At 36.7% G+C, this 17,392-nt stretch overlaps 1 protein-coding gene across 4 annotated transcripts in view; it reads right to left on the bottom strand.

Moving 5' to 3' along the window:
• Positions 1-17,392, bottom strand: part of LOC138129781 (optomotor-blind protein-like) — a 68,146-nt gene that overhangs the window by 43,611 nt on the left and 7,143 nt on the right. The gene's annotated exons all lie outside the window — the stretch shown is intronic.

Genomic DNA, 17,392 nt, shown 5'->3' with positions numbered 1-17,392 from the left:
CAATATTTAAAAAAAATAAAAATGTTTGAGATGTCAAAATTTTTGAAAATTTTGAAACAGAAATTTATAGAATTATTTCCACCGCATCTCTACGCTTTCTAGTGTGCCAAAGTTAGTGGAAATCGTGGGAAAACTCACAAACGATGAAGCAAATTTTCCAAAATTTTCCAAAATTTTGAAACAGACATTTATCCAATTATTTATTTTCGAAAATGCAAGTCTCCACTACGTCTTTACGCTTCCTAATGTGTCTAAGTTAGTAAAAATTGTGGGAAAACTCACACGATGTAGCAAATTTTCCAAAATTTTCGAAAATTTTGAAACAGACATTTATCCAGTTATTTATTTTCAAAAATCGCAAGTCTCCACTACGTCTTTACGCTTCCTAATGTGTCAAAGTTAGTGAAAATCGTGGGAAAACCCCCAAACGATGTAGCTAATTTTCCAAAATTGTTCAAAATTTTGAAACTACAATTTTTAAAATTATTTATTTTCCAAAAACGCGAGTTTCCACTACGTCTTTACACTTCCTAGTGTATCAAAGTTAGTGGAAATTGTGGGAAAACTTCTTAGCGGTGTTGCAACTTTTCCAAATTTTTTGAAAATTGTGAACCGCACTCTTTGTTTTCTCTTTCACCTTCTGCCCGACCGCAACAGTCTCTCGTGATTAGAGAAGCAACGTAAAACGAGGGCCGAATCCGCCCCTGCCAGCTCGTAAAATCCGTCCGTGTCCTGTTAGCCGGGGCCCCCGTCTGCTTTCGGCTCGTAATAAATCATCGCCGTAGCGGTGCAAGACCATGGCCCAGGTAAGGCCATTATATTCGTGTATTTGTTTAGTGCGTAAGTGCCAGTGGCGCCCGTCAGTCGGTGCGCAGCGGGACGTTGGTCGGTTGGTCCGCCCGAATCTTGCATTAAGTCAATTATAACGATCCGGCGCCTAAATTCCATCGGTGTCTACCGAACCGACGAACGGATTATCGGCCGCTCTCATCTCGTCTACGTTTTCGGACACGCTGTATACTGCTTATGAATTTTGACGGCCGACGGTACGCCCCAGGAACCGCTTTAATAACGTACGCGAGAGAGAGAGAGGGGGGTGATGTTTACAGAATAGATCATGGACAGCTGTCGAATTTTTGTTAGGGGGATGATGCACGGAAAATATGGCTCGTCGCCATTATTTTGATATCTCTATTTGTAACGGGGAGGGGGATGCGATTCTCGACCTTGTGGCGACGGTTTCTGCCACGCTGAGCGCTTCACCCGAACCTGGGTTTCTTCAAAATTTTACCAAAAGCATCATTAACGTTGTCATTATTGAACGAAGTCAAATTTTGCACACTCGAGTTGTCAAATGTTTCGAAATTTTGACATTGAAATCGTTGAATTGAACGTAGTGATTGACTACAAAAAAACATTATTAATGTTGGTATTTTTACAAATTTTTACACGTAAAATTGTCTTAGTTTCCGTTTTCTGTAATGTTGTGATTTGTCCTTCAATAACTTTGCTCATGATTTTTACTCACTCGGCTGTTTCATTTGATTTTTTATTATTTTTCACTTTCTCTTTGACTACACTCATTGCAAAAACCTATAATTATCTCTAATCGAACCATTCTCGCGTCATTAATTCCTACCACGACTGCACCCTTACTAAGACATCTCCCCAAACATCCACTCCTGAAGAGATAATCAAACGTCACTTTCGCACACTTTTTCCTACAAACTGATAGATCCCATTAAAATGCATCATTTATTACAGTCTCGAGTGTACATGTCTCCTTTAATATGTCACAATCTCATTAAAATGCGCTCCGCTGCAATCCTTTGCAAATTTCTCGATTTTTCCGCGACATCAATTCGGACTGCGAGCGTACTCTGCTCTGAAAATTTCCCCCAGTCGAGAACCTCATTAATCCCGCGTTTTCACTTTTTCCGCGTGAAATTTCGTCGAGTCGGGAGATGGGTGCGTGTCGATATGAATTTTTGAGCGTTGCGGTGGCGGCGTCGCCGCCGCCAAAGCCTCGCACACTCGAGCTGTTCCGCATCAGGTTAGCACCTTTGGGAAATTTAGTATAAATTGAAGAGGAGGCGGCGAGGTAATCATCTCTCTGTTCCTCTGTACCGATATATACACGGTCGAACGCGTCAACGCATCCGACGACGACCGACACGAGAACACCCTCCACGGCCTACTCGACTGCACACGTGATATCGATCCGAAAAACGGCCAGATTTGCATAGGGCGCGCCATTTTCGAATCGTAATGACAATGTCGACGGTGATACGCCAAGAACTGGTCGATAATTGTTGCAATTTCGATAAATTGGACCGTTTGAGGCGAGATTTTTTCTTCTGTGGTTCTGTGTCAGCGATAATTAGAGTGCATGCGGACTGAATATTAAACAATTTTTTTTTCCGCCGTACCCGCACCCATATCATGGTTATCGATTAGTTCAACGCGCTTGTTCTCTATTTATTTTTAAGTGAACGGTGAACGCTGCTTCTGTAACCATTTCGCGATAATGAGCGGGTTCGACGCTCGTTATTTTTTTCGCCGTCAGGTTGGCTACTCCGCGATTTAATCGACGATCTAGATTGCTGTCGGCTAGAATGACGTTTGTGTTAGGACACGGATAGGATTGTCGAGGCTGAGATTCTATTCTGAGCGGTTTATGACCGGGAGGAGAGCGTGACGACAATGAGAATCATAACGACTGGCTCATGTGACCTGATCAAAAGACGACATCTTTAATCAAAATAACGAAAACATTATTATAACACCTTGTTGTAATATGAATTATTATTATTGTTGTTTGCAGAGTTTACATAACGGTTTTGCCGCTGCAAGATAAATAACAGTTGAAAAACCACCAGTGGGTGTGATAACTGAGATAGTACAGGTATTATAAAGTTCAGGTTGCAACGGTCACATTCATTTGTTATTCAAAGCACAAAATCTGTAAATCCGCATACGATGCAAATGTTACATGAACATTTATGTTGTGGTGCAGTTTTCAGTTATTTAAATTTTTTTAAACTGCAACAACAAAAAATCGACAACTGTGCAACCGCAAAACGACCAAGAAGTGATCGATCTCATTTGTTGTCATTTAACAATATTTAGAGAAGCAAAATAGACGTTAATCACAGCACATCTAGGAAATGTTGCTAGGCCAGAGAACAGGATGTTGGATTCTCTCATGGGCTGTGACCTTGGAAATATCTACGCGAAGGCGAAGCGATAAACCACTGAAAAATTTGTACATGAAAACTGAAAACGTCGACTACTTTATCGTTTGCGCAGATATAACTCGTAGCCCATGAGAAAATCCAAGGCCTCTACCAAGAAAAAGGGATGCTCTATTTGATAACATTTGTTGGAATTTAACAACATTTTAAAGTTACAAAATAACAACAAATTAACTGTTATTATTTATTATTTACATTTTTATTTTTATCATTACTGCTTCCATTTTATATTTTACCTTTATTTATCTTTTGGTTTTTCTGTCTTTAGAGATTTTTAGCTTTCCATTTCTTTTTTTATTTTTTTGTCACATTCTAACGCTTTTATTTCTTTTTATTAACTATTTTATTTCATCAATTTGTTTACATCTTCTCAGTAGCTTCTCATTTGTTTCTTCACTTACTTGCATGCTTTGTTGCAATTGTTCTTTAAACTTTTTTATACATATTTGTGCTGCATTTTATGCTTCTGTTTCTGTCTGCAACCATGTACCTCTTGCATTGCTTTATCTGTCATTATTTATTTTAATCTATTCTTGATCTGCTGCGCTTTTATAACTTCTTGGTAGTTATTCTTCATTTTATTTTATTTTTATTCCTAGATAAATAAATCATCATTGTTATTATCTTCTTTTTTGACTTTCTTAATTTCTTCTTAACTTCTCCTTATTGTCTCTTTACTAGCTTGATATACATATTTGTGTTCTTATTTTTCTTTATTTTTTAATAAATTCCTTATCAGTCCATTTTACGTAAAATAGTATATTATTTGACGACCTAATAATGCCTATCATAATCCACGAGGGTGAAAGTTAAAAAACGAGCCGCAGGCGAGTTTTCTAATCACCAGAGTGGGTTATAGACATTATTCGTGAGTTAAATACGATGTTTTATCTATAACCTACGACTTTTTTCATAAAACACTTAGCTTACAAAATTTTTAAGATCTGTGATTTATGATAAATCACAAGTGACTTATAATAAGTCACGGGTGTAATTTATGACTAGCATAATGTATCTATAGTTACGTAAATAATGAACGTATTATTTAATGGCCGTAGATAAATGTAATTAATTAAACTGTATCGCTTTTTAAGATTTATTTTTTAATCATTTACAGCTTGTCATCTCATCATCTTTTTTTTTTTCACCAAACCTAAACCGCAATTAGTCGAACGTTTCACGATCGATTAAAATCCCCAAAACTCACTTTCCCGATCTGTTACCAATTTACGAGATCATTTTTCAAAGAACCCATCGCCCCCCGTCCATTTTTCATTTTTCTTCCGGAACCTTTATCAACACACCCATCGATCCATCTCCGCCGTCCCATAAATCAACCATCTGTACCGGAAACGTTCCGTCGAATTAAAACAATTTTTTGGCAGTTTTTCTCAAAAAACCAATCGCACCGGAGAACGTGAAATCGACACCTGCCGCGCGGGCCCCCATCAACGAATTGCCATATCGGATCATTAACCGATCCGAACGCCTTATTAGCATCAAGAACCGTCCACAAATCGAAAAGCAGATGACTTGATTCCGAGAGAAAGGGACGAAAATTACGGTGCGTGCGAGTATAAAAAATTACCAACGGGTATCGTCACCGGGGGGCGAGCCGACGGACGGACCCGGAGCGTCGGGGTACGGACGAGCCCACCTCGACACGTCCGACCTGGCGTTCATATAACAACGTTGTTAACTAACGAGTATATCATAATAACTACGAGTGTAGTCGGCCGCGCGAGTTATGAACAGCTAGCGCCTCTCCGATGCCCAATAGATGTCTGATCGGGTGTACCTACCTCACTGAAAATATGATAAATACTAAATTATACCTTATTGACTTTGGCTATAAGGTACAGCGGACCAATGGAGTTTGTCCGGAGTGATGGCCGTTATTATCCGAAAAAAAGACGAGCTGTTTGGACAACATTTGTGTGTGTGTGTGTGTGTGTGTTTAAAACGGAGGAGGGAAAAAACAACAGCCGAGAACCTATCATTACTCACTTTTTATGTACCACCGAGTATATGTGTGGAATTGGGTACGAAAATCTAGCAACCTATGTGTGGTCTATTGACAGGTGGTCTGACCTGATGCGTTATTACCATTATTGTTATTGCTAGATATTTGGTAGGGGAAGTCGTAAATCTTGAGCCAACTAATAACCGGTCGGTTAATTCGTGGTTGTTGCTTGTTAATTGGGCGCTGTTTGGGCATTCGATTCGTCACGTTGGGCCCCGCAGACCCATTTGGGTTCGGCGCACACATTGCTCGAATTTTTCACGTGAAATTTACATTAAGACATCATCCGGCAACGGGGAGGTGCAGGGCGAGAAGGGAGTCGCTTTTGGAAAAATCCAAGTTGGAAGCGTTACCGACGAAACGTTCCTCTGTTACCAGATCGCTGGTTTTGCACACTCAAAATATTTTACTATTCTAAGGAGTTGTTTAAAAACATATTTAATTATATAATAATATGTTTTAATTGATAAACCTAACCTCTCTTATACTTGTCATTTTGACGGTTCTTGATACATACCTAGTTGGTATCATTTTTCTAGTATGCGTCAAAATTTAAAACAAACAAAACTATCAAAGCCTACTATGATCCCACAATCATTTTGAAACACATACTCGTATTATTACACCGTCGAACGGCGGTATCGATTGTAATTTCTTGCTTCCACCGCCGCTGTCCCCAACTTCAATCCGTCTAAACCTCTCGCCCCCGTCCTATTTTCGTCAATCGACGAAATTAAAAATCATCTCGTGCGACACCGTCGTTCGCGTTTTACGCCGCCACCGGAATAAATTACCTCCTCTAACCCATTACGTTACAAGTCGAGCCTTCTTACCGATAATTATACGGGGGCTAAGGCCACGTCAGTGTACATAAGATGCGAAACGAAGGGTTGAAATAGATATCTAAATAGACGATAATTACACATCGAGCACCCCTTTTCTTGGTTATTTCTGCCGATAATTATACACCAATTAGTCCCGAATCGAGTTAATAATTTATTAACGCGCCTCGTAATTATTAACCGGTTTTTTGTAGACGCCACCCCCGACTCCCCGTCGAAAAAAATCGAGTTCCCGCACCCGCGCCAGCCCGATTCGATCCCATCGAATTCCTCTGGTTTTTTGTGTGTGTTTAACCGGCAATTTCGTGGTCACACTAACCATGAAGCTTTAATCATGGTGGATCGAGGTGAGAAAATGATGCTGGGCAATTACGTACACTCCCAGACAGCGAACGTCGCCCCCTCGGGGGTACACTCCGGTGCACTTGATTCGGCGAGGAATGCGCCAATTTGGAGGCGGATATTCCTCTGATTGAGGAATATTAGGGCCGGGGGCGGCGTCCCACCCCTCTCGACTCGACGCATTTTTTCACGAGGGTTATTGCCTGACGACGGCTCGAAATTATCATGTGAAATTTGTGTCGTAAACGCCTTATCTTGTACGGGTCGGGGGTCAGCCGATCGGTTGGAGGGGGCGGTGTCGTAAATATCACACGCCGCCACCGATAACGTTGGCAGGTTTTTGATAATTGGGATAATTGGTCGGGTCGTTAGATACTGTCGTAAATCACGCCTGGTTATTTTTAAAGGAATCTGTTGTTGATGTGAAAGTGCAAGAATTATCGCGTGCTTCGGACATAAATAAACGACGTTTGTACAATTTTTTTACGGTGGCGGCGGTGATCGCAGATTTATCGCCGGCCTGATAGAGTGTGGTGGTGGTTGACGCCGCGACAAGAAAAAAAATTATTTCTTCGTTTGCGAATGGGATCGATACCGTAATGTGTTCGAAATTAATTTAATGAGCGAGAGGAGCTAGCAACAAGCGAAAGAAGTTCTGTCAAATAATAATAATAATAATAAGGGTGTATGTACTAATAAACATAAAATAAAACAATATTACACGAAAAATTGTCACCAAGTGATCAATTTGTGTTCAGTAAAACAATATTGTTGTTTATGCAATTTATTTGTGCATAAAGCTGTACTTTTTTACATGTGGGAAGTTTACACACACGAGTGCAGCGGGTATTATCATTCCATCTGTAAAAAATGCTACACGTTACACATGTAATTTTGCCAACATCACAACAATTATTTAAAAAAAACGAAATTTAAAATTTGAATCAGGTAGGATTCATTTTACATTGTCATTGCGTAACTTTGTAATAATCGTATAAAGCTAATAAATTGTAATCATGTTGAAGGTACACAATTAGAGTTCTTTTACAATGTTTTCAATAAAATACGTGCACAGAATGGTGAAGACGGTAATGAAGGAAGTACTGCCGAGTATTCTACCACTAGTTCTTTATTTTTAGTAAATTAAACAAGATTTAATTCGAAACTTCGGCAAGCTGTAAAATAAACTGTTTTTTCTATAACCTATGTGGAAAAAAAAGCACACGGAATAAAATCTGTAGCTTTCCCTGTTTATGTAATAAATAATTTATTTTACACAATGAAAAAAATTCTGCTTTAGATGCGTTAGGTAGGTATATTGATTACCAAACAACTGTCTCATTTTTTAAATGATGGTGGAAATAGTAGATTATATCATTAAGAGTAGAAGTGAGTCTTTTTGTGCAAAGCCCAGAGATTGAAAACCGAGACGCAGTCGAGGTTGACAATTGGGCGAAACACAAAAAGACTCACTTCTACTCTGAATGATATTTATATTATTATATCTTCAAGCGGATACAAAAAAATATTGTTAGTACCTACTTGAAGGTTCAATAATATTAGTAAAGTCTACTGAATTCTAAAGTTTGCTTTTTAACGTTTAACGGCCATCTTGCTATATTTGATTTTGACATCTGTCATTCGTGCACACGGGCGACTCATGTTATACCACAGTGGCACCGGTTAAATATTGAGTAGGTAATACTTTCGTTATTTCGCTTTTTTAGAGGTTTTTTTAAATTTAGGTAATTTTTAAATACCTACATATTTCATGTATCTAATTATTGATAAATAATTGACTGGGTCGAGCCTCCTGTTGACATTTCAACTCCTAAGATTTGAAGTGTTTCAAGTCCGGTAGAGATATACAAAGGCGCGAATTTCGAGCGCTTGAAGATAAATAAAACTTTGTTCTTAGACCACGAAACTTAACAAATTTTTAATAATATAATAATAATTGTGTAATAATGTAATGTAATGCAATTGTACGCGACCAAACAATATCACAAACAAAATAAATGTAAATTAAATAGATAAGTCGCTAACTAAGGAAATTTACTAATAATAATTACTTACTAGCTACGAGTATGTATAACGATTACGTTAATGACTACATGTTGCGATGCATGTAGATATGTATTTGTTTAAATGTATAAATTAATGTCAGAAATTGTCGCACATGATGGAAAGCGGAGACCTGTGGATAGCAAATGTTGAGACATAATAAGATTAGTCAACCAAGAGATATTACTCAATTTTAATGATATTTTTAATTGATTTAAAAAAAATCCACATTTTAAGTATTGAACCATTATTTATCAATTTAGAATAAATGTAACATTGTTAAAAAGACAACTTCATAATTAAACTCACCACTGCGTTTTAATCAAAATTGTCAATTTGTATAATGGTTTATTGTTGTCAAATACGTAGTAATTTTTGATACCTAAAGGAGCCACTTATTTTTTTCTAATAGTTTTTTTAGAGAAGAAGGTGTATCGGTGTAACCCATCTGAAAATTTCAAAAATTGACGAATCTAATGCTGTTTAAAAAAAGATCCATATTAAAATACAAGGTTATTATAAATGATTGTAGTCCAAGCAGACCATGCCCATGCTATGAAATGTTTGCCGCTTTCATGTGAACTGTCAATTTTTGTCGCTGTCACTACAATTTTTTAGGTGAAAAATGCGGTGATGAGGATTTTATTAATTTTTTTGAAATTAACGATTGAATCCAAAAATATTGAGTTGTTTTGCAACCAATTCTAAAAATATGGAGTTGTTTTGCACTCAATTTAACTCCTCTAGGTGTGTACCTACTCACTTATTCACATTTTTTATATAGAGCGGCAACCATAAATTTTACATTCAGTTTTTACACCTACTTGGACTACAATCATTTATAATAACCCTGCAGTAGACTTGAAAAACTTTCAATGCTCTTTTCTCGAAGCTGCATTTTTTAAAACGGCTCCCAGAATGTCGCCGGTACCAGAATTAGGTTAATGTTCTCTTTTTCTTCAAACATCGATACTTCATTTTCAATTGATTTCTTTTTTTTTCTTGTGAGTATCAGCTGTAGGTACAGTTACACTGATTATGAAGATAATTCTTCGTTTCTTTTTTTTGAAATGAACACAACTGCTGAAATCATGATTGGACTTCGAAAACTTTTTTTTTTGATATAGGTACCCGATCGATTATAACGAGCTTAACTGCTATTCAGTTTGTTTGAAAAATGTGTATATTATATCAATCATTACCTAATAAAGTTGTACACAAAGACAGACAGTACAAAATCCACAAAAAAGATGAAATAAATATCCTATCCTAGACTTCAATTTAAATTAGGTAATTTTTAAGTTTAGACAATTGTTTAATGGTTGTCAATTATTTCACATTATTCGATTGTTTCAGATAGGTTTATTCGAGTAAGCTAAGACTGTTACTTTTCAAGAGATCCAATGCAAAAACTGGCACTAATTTTAGTTCGTTCAATCAAAACAATAAATCTCGGAATTTCTAATACATACAGCTGGTTATAAAAATATTTTACTAATTGAAAATTGTTTTAGAAATACTCATCATACTTTTCAATTCATCCAATTTTAAGAATCAATAATGCTGAAATGTGAAATTTCATTTCAGTCAACAAAAAAGAATGTTACAATGTAAAAGTTCAAAATTTATCACTAAATAGTATTTTGGGTCAATTAAATTTTGGAATGTAAAACTTAAGGAAATAAATAAAAAATTAACCCAACAAAATTCTTAAGTAACAAGAAGGACACACCAGTCCATAATGCATTCATCCAATCGAACTATATACTCGCATTATGTGGATGCATTTTATTATTATTTTTTTAAATTCCATTTTTCTATAATTGATTCAAAAAATTGATATTCACGCATAGTTATCCATGCGTGAAGTGGGTCATTTTCTTACGTGTATTTTTTTTTATATTGTTAGTACTATAGAAACAATACATAACAGTGTGTGAAATGCGATTTCACGCACATAACTTTTTCGGTTTTTCACTTTACATTTTTTTATTAGTTGCCTAGCAACACGGTCACTGGTTGATATTCAAAAATTTGAATTTTAAAATTTAGTTTTGTAAGCAATTATAGAAAAAATGTTGTTTTTGAAGATGTTTTTTGTGCATTCAAAGGCTTTTTTACTGCCTCGACCTGCGTCTCGGCTTAAAAGACCTTTTCATGCACAAAAAACACTCTCTTCACGCACTTAATAATAAAATAACTATTTGAGAGCCTAAAACAAACTTTAAAAATACGTTTTAAAAACAGATATGTAAGTTAATGTAATTTTAAAAATTTGTTACATCAAAATCAGTCAGGTATATACCATGAGGAATGAAGGACGCCTGCCTTAAATGTTCCAAAAAGTAAGTGAACTCAGTTGTCGAGTCAACTTTATTGAACTGATTTGGTAGACACACAAAGTAAGAAATGAAACAGATTTGAAAAGGTGAACAACAAAAAATCTGAAAATAGAGTCGGTGTCTCTTTTCTTAAGTTAACTGCAAAATCCGGCGACTACACTCGGAATATATTAAAGAGAAGTTATTTCAAAGACCACAAAAGAAAATGAGCTTAACAGTATACACAAAAGTAGCTTAAAGAAATTGCCAACATTCTAGAAAATTACTAAGGGAGTAGGTAGGTATATAAGGACCTACAACCCCGGTGGACCCCAGATCATTAGATTGAAAGTGAGACACTTTTTTGAAAACAAAAATAAGAATCATACTCGTATATTATGTGGATTTAGTTGCCATTCCGCAAATACGCAAAAAAATAGTAATAATTTTACCATGCAAAATAATTCTCGTCATGCTGATTCAACATAACTTTGACTAAATGAGAAGAATGTGTCAAATTTGGAAGTGACAAGTGATACACAGTTGACTGTTTCTCGCTCGCTCCACTAAACTAGACTTCCGAGATTTTAGTTTGTTGCGAACGATTTTAGCGTGATGCGAACTATATATTTTAGCGCGGTGCGAACGATTTTAGCGTACGGTCCCGATCTAAACCCCACACAAGATATTTGGACTTTCGAACTATTTCCAAAATCTAGAAGAACTACTTGCAAATGTGAAAGATCTGTTATTCCATTCTTCGTGAAACATTACAACATCCCACAGAGGCCATTTTCTAAAATTTTAAAAATAAGTGTTGCCTGGAAACATTGACTTGACAAACGTTCTAATTATTTCTGGATTAAATTTATGGCTAATGATAGCTCTCCCTGTAAGTTGCTTCTTTCTATACCTACCTGAGTATTTTTAGGTGAAGGAATCAAATGCAGCAAAAGTTCTAAAATTGTATCCGATTTAAGATATTTAGTCCGTTTAGTCAAGATTAGTCTAGAACAATTGAACATGGAATTAAAAACGAAGATATGAATAATAACGACAGTCATCTGGTCGTCGGTTGCAACATAGCCGAAATAAGACCGTGTTGGCGGAGACGGGTCCTCTTCCAAACCCGATTTAAACCCCACAGAAAATATTTGGACCCTCAAATAATCAGTAAGGAAAAAGTGAGGTGGTTTTCAGTCATACGAGTATGTTCCCGAGTTGTTTATAAAATGAAATAGTAGGTGCATAATAATAATTATTATTGAAGCAAATATTTGACGTTGATGTTTGTCTTCTTTTCCTACGTTTCATTTTCAGATCTCAAAGATAAATTCCCGCTTGACAGACAATTAAAATCTTTTTTTCCATTTCAACGTCATAGATGTTGATAGAACGAGGCAAAAGTCCCGTAGAAAGCGATCTCCGAGCCGAAAACTGTGTAAAACAAATGTGAAATAAGTGTAAATTTCCGTGAGACGGGCAATTAAGACCGTGCCCCGCATTATAAAAGCTAACGAATCCGGTGACCCTCCAATTTTCTCCCGGTCGTCCATCCACCAGCCCACGTCGGATTTATTTAAAAGACCATTAATAATATTTTTAAGTGTTTCTCGAACGTCGAAATGTTTACCTGGCCCATAAAAAGGAAACATTTACCTGTTCCCTAATTTATTAGTTTCGTGCGCATTGTTTACTCTTTTATGCGGGGGCGGCGGGCGAAAACCGCCGAACGGAAGGGTTGTTGCAGTCGCAGCAATATCGGCCCCGGAGCGCCTCTTCCTCTTTCTCACCTTTGTCAGTCGTACAACAATCGGCCGATAATTACGCGCGAAATTATGCAAATTTTTCCGTCACGTTCTCCGCCGATGTGAACGTGACCCCGGCGGCCGGACCTTTTCCGGTGACTCCAGCACTCGGTGCGGACGGACGAAGGTGGGCTCGACGCCCGCCAAAAAAAAATTACCAACGCGCACACCACCGAAACTAAAACGTTGCAATCAAGTAGGCGTTTAAAATGCCCGAGCGCAATAAATCAAGACGAACATTTACTGTGAATATGCCACCAACATGGTATTTACAAAAACATATATTATTAGAGATTGGTTATAGCAGGTATAATATCACAATACAATCAGTAGGATAATGGGAGGCCATGACAGGACGAGGCCCCAGGCGATCTTGCCTTAATTCTAGGGTACGCATCTAGCAGGCGCCTAAACAAGACGTAACGACGGGTCCAAAGCACACTAGGATGCACGCAACGTCTGTGGCCGTTTACTGCTCACCTTACAGATGTGTATGTGTGTGTGTGTGTGTGTATACGTTTTTTCAACGTCTCGTCTCTACGTCACTGAATTAAATCGCTTAATTATCAAGTCGACTCTGATTTTCGTGCGACTGTCAGATTTTCGCTCGTTTAAGTAAACTGACTCAGATGCTCATTTTTTATGTGAATCAATTACCGAACACTTCTTGTGTACCGCGTGCATCATCCTCTTTCAGATTTTATTTTTATGGCTTAATAGTAGGTGGGTCGTTAAGTGTAAATGAGCTGAGAAGAACTGAAGAATATGCAGGCTCGAATGAGCACAGTCTGCTCACTTTTTAAGTTAGTAATAAAATCCCCTAATCGAGTCACTTCTGATTTCGGGCTTATTAAAACGACTGTCAGATTTTCGCCCGCGCGTGATAATAAGCGCAAATTTAATCAGTTGAGTCTGTTGTACATGCCCATTTGTGTACCATGTGTACTACAAGTAGAAACCAAAACTGTACCCTTGACACTGGCTATACCGCAACAGTATGTTAATTATCTAAGTTAAAATTGATGTTAAGTAGCTAGCACGAGCAGTGTTCAGTGAGCATAATATGTTGCTCAGTACTTATAGTCTAATTTCGACGTCACTGAACTGAATCGCTTAATTTATTAAGTGACCACTGATTTGCCTCTTGTTCAAGCGACCGAGATTGTTGCAACTTTTCGAAAAAAAGACACAGTATAAGTTTTTGCAAAAATGTTTGTTCAGCACTTTGCTCAGCATTGTCTTTTATATTTGATTTTTTAGCTAGATTTTTCTTTCTCTTCACCGAAAAGACTTTGCTATTAAATGAACACAATTTTATTCAGCGTTTCATTTTTCTCACTTTATAACGCTCATTTCAATAAACTGGACACAAATTGAGTAAACCGAGTCAAATTAACAACTACTTTGGAACATTCTTACGCACTGTAAATTCTTTGCTAACAATTTTAACGTTGATGTTGAGCTTGAATCAATAAATATGAGAAAACTGTACAATGCACACTCGAATTGTACAGTTGTGCTCAGATTTTTACGTCGTTAGTTTAAATCGTTTAACTCTATCACGTTATTTCTGATTTTGATTCGCCTGATTTAAATGACCCGAAAATCAATCAAATTTTCTGATCAACAAACCTAAGCTAGTTGTACATTTTTAAAAACAATTCGCTGATGTTCAATCGTTTGCTCAGCGTCATTTTCTCACTTTTCTTTTCTGAGTTGACCCACAGTTAATTTATTTTTCTAATAGTGAGTAGATGAGAATGAGAGTTTCGCACAGCTCATATGAGAATTTGTATACTCAGCGATGAATCAACACACGCTATATCTATAATTACGTAATGGTTATTTTGTGGTGCTGCCGCAACTTCCACAGCATTTATATTTTTTAAGTGGGGCAAAATATCAGTGAGTAAATGTTATCAACAAGTTAAGAACACAGCAGCATTTTATGTTAACTGATGAGTAAACACCGTTCACGTTGTTTTGGCATAATGGGAGGCCATGATTTATTTTTTTAACGTTGGACACACTGTCCGTCAATAAAGTGCCTGACATGCGAACTTATCAAAATGGACATAACATGTTGCTAATTTTCCCGCGATGTCTGAATATTCTTCTATTGCAAATAAGTAAAACTGACAATAATGCACTAGACATTGATGCTATTTATAACCTCAAAATTAGGAAATCATAACCTGCTTCAACAGACAGCTTTACTACCAAATTAAATGCAAAATTTCCATGCCTCCCATTATGCCAAAAAAAAACGTGAATGCATTTTACAATTTTGTTCAGTGCCCATTACAAACTTATTATTTTTGAAAAAGATCATTTCATCATATTTTTGTGAACTAAGTTGCTCAACAGTTCTCAGCAAAACATATTTAAATAATAATAATAATAATAATAATCATTTGCTACATTCCTATCAAGTTTAGATATTAACTGAAGCTTGCTCAACAGTTTTTACCTATAATTTTAAGCAAAACCCAAATTTTAGTTTTGCTATTGTCACTACCTGATCAAAAATGCTGCAGAAAACTTTAACAAAACACATTTTAACACACGAACTACCTTTTATGGTGACTTTACCTGTTATCCTTTTTTTATTTGTCTTGTTCATTTTATTTGTCTACCTCATTTATTCTAACTGATTACAGAGAAAACACCGAAATTAAAAAACAACAAATAAATGACCACTCTAGTGCAGTTAGAACATACATCTTATCTACTTTGTAATTATGCAACATACATATAACAGAAGTGGAAAAAATACTTAATTATATTTAATTATTCGTCTTGTAAAGCTCATAATAAGCACCTACCTTATCAAAATTTTATTTACTAAGCGTCGCTTTCTACAAAACATTTCTACATTTTTTAAATTTGCCGACGAAAAGGACATTCTCTTAAATAGCGTTCTCACTTTAACTATCTAATGAGTGAGTTAGTTAGTTTTCTTTTGAGAAATCACATACTATTTTTTTTTTAATATACCGGGTGCTCTAAAATTCACGGAACAACTCAGTGGGGCAATGTCAACTCATGTTAAGAAATTATGTGAAAAATTATAAAAAAATTCTATATCATTCAGGCTTGAAAATATGGGGGTTCAAAGGGTGCAACTTTAATCTCATTTCTTTTAAATATTAAAAAAGATTTTGACGATTTATTTTTTACTGGCCAATAATTCTGAATGATTGTGATCAGTTTTCCAATAATTTACTTCATTATTTCCAGCATTTCCAAGAAATGATTTTATGTCAGTTTTACCTCAAATAACATAATTATGGCAACATGATTTTGATTTTTCTTTCTTATTTCCATGGATACAACAAAAATGAAATATTTGCAGACTATTGGGACACCTGGAATATTTTAAATGTTGCCACATTTAGTGTAACAAATAGGTCCATATCTTCTATAAAAAACAAGCCTGATTTTTTTTTACATTTTTACCTGATATTTTGATGACGTACTGCTAAGCTGTCCCGTGAATTTTGGGGCACCTGTATACTTAGTCACTTTTCTTTTTTATTATTTTTTCCTTCAACTAATGCCTACAGGCTCTTCACATCACTTAACCACCCAAATTTTCTCGATTTTTTTCAATCAACTAATGCAGAACAATTGATCAAAAATATTTTACCTAAATCTGATCGATTCATCAATCCGGAATATCTCCGCTGTCGACCTCTCGCCCTCTAAACTGCCCTAATCTCCCTTGATGGTCCTTCTCCCATTTCACCTTCTCGAGACTTGCGCCTCGGTGAAAACCCAAGTCCCAATTTTCCCATTTCATGGTCCACCTTTACGAGAGCCGCTCGCACACATGTTCGTACCGAGGGGTGCCAATAATTAGGACTCTTTCCTGACGTTTTTCGACCCCTTCGCGCCGTCATCCACTCGAGAGCCGTCGCCTCGCCCTCGTCGACGCTCTCCGTGATCGATTCGGTGCAGCGACGACGTTTCGGCCCATTGAAAAATTCATCACGCACCAACTTGGTTTCGGTTTTTTACGCGAGAACGTGCATCTAATTTGCCGCACACACAGGAAGGTATCTGTCCCGGATCGGGACGCTTTAACCGGATTTAACAGCAATTAATAAAGTGTCGCTCTACGAATGTTGTTTTTTGGTGACCACCCCCGCGCCGCTCGCTGACGAAGACTGTGCGCCGGCGATACCGCTGCGGTTTTCCGCAGTTTGGTGTGGACAGTGGGAATTCCGCGGCGGAAACGCGATTTTCCTTATCGCGATTATGGTTACGCTCGAATAGGAAACAGTCCGTGAAAATGACATTGCAAGTTCGCTACTGGCAAAATCTTGAACTTGTGTCAAATTCGTCTGTTCACTTAATGATTGTCAAATATTCAAGTAATTGTAAGGATAGTCGTTGTACGTTAAACTACCTGTGGAATACTTATTTATAAATGAACCATTCATTAGTAGCGAGCGGCGTCACACAACTTCTAGTTTTGGTATCTAGATATTATCACGTGACAAGATCATCGCTAATAATTCAAAAATTGTCAAAAAATTCCCCAAGTTATTTTGACACTTTGACTAAAAATATAATTTTTAAAATTAATATTTTTCACTGCTGCATACACAAAAAAAAGTCATACCTATATTTTAGTCTTGACAATTTTGGCATCTTTTTTTAACCTGTGTTGCGTAAGATTAACATTTACGATTTTAGTTAGGTATATTAAAATATTTCTTAGATTAGGCATTTT

This window comes from Tenebrio molitor, chromosome 4 (genome assembly GCF_963966145.1).
Source record: "Tenebrio molitor chromosome 4, icTenMoli1.1, whole genome shotgun sequence".
Classification (NCBI taxonomy): Eukaryota; Metazoa; Arthropoda; class Insecta; order Coleoptera; family Tenebrionidae; genus Tenebrio; species Tenebrio molitor.
Note: the sequence above shows the minus strand (reverse complement) of the source record. Positions and strands in the feature narration are given on the sequence as shown.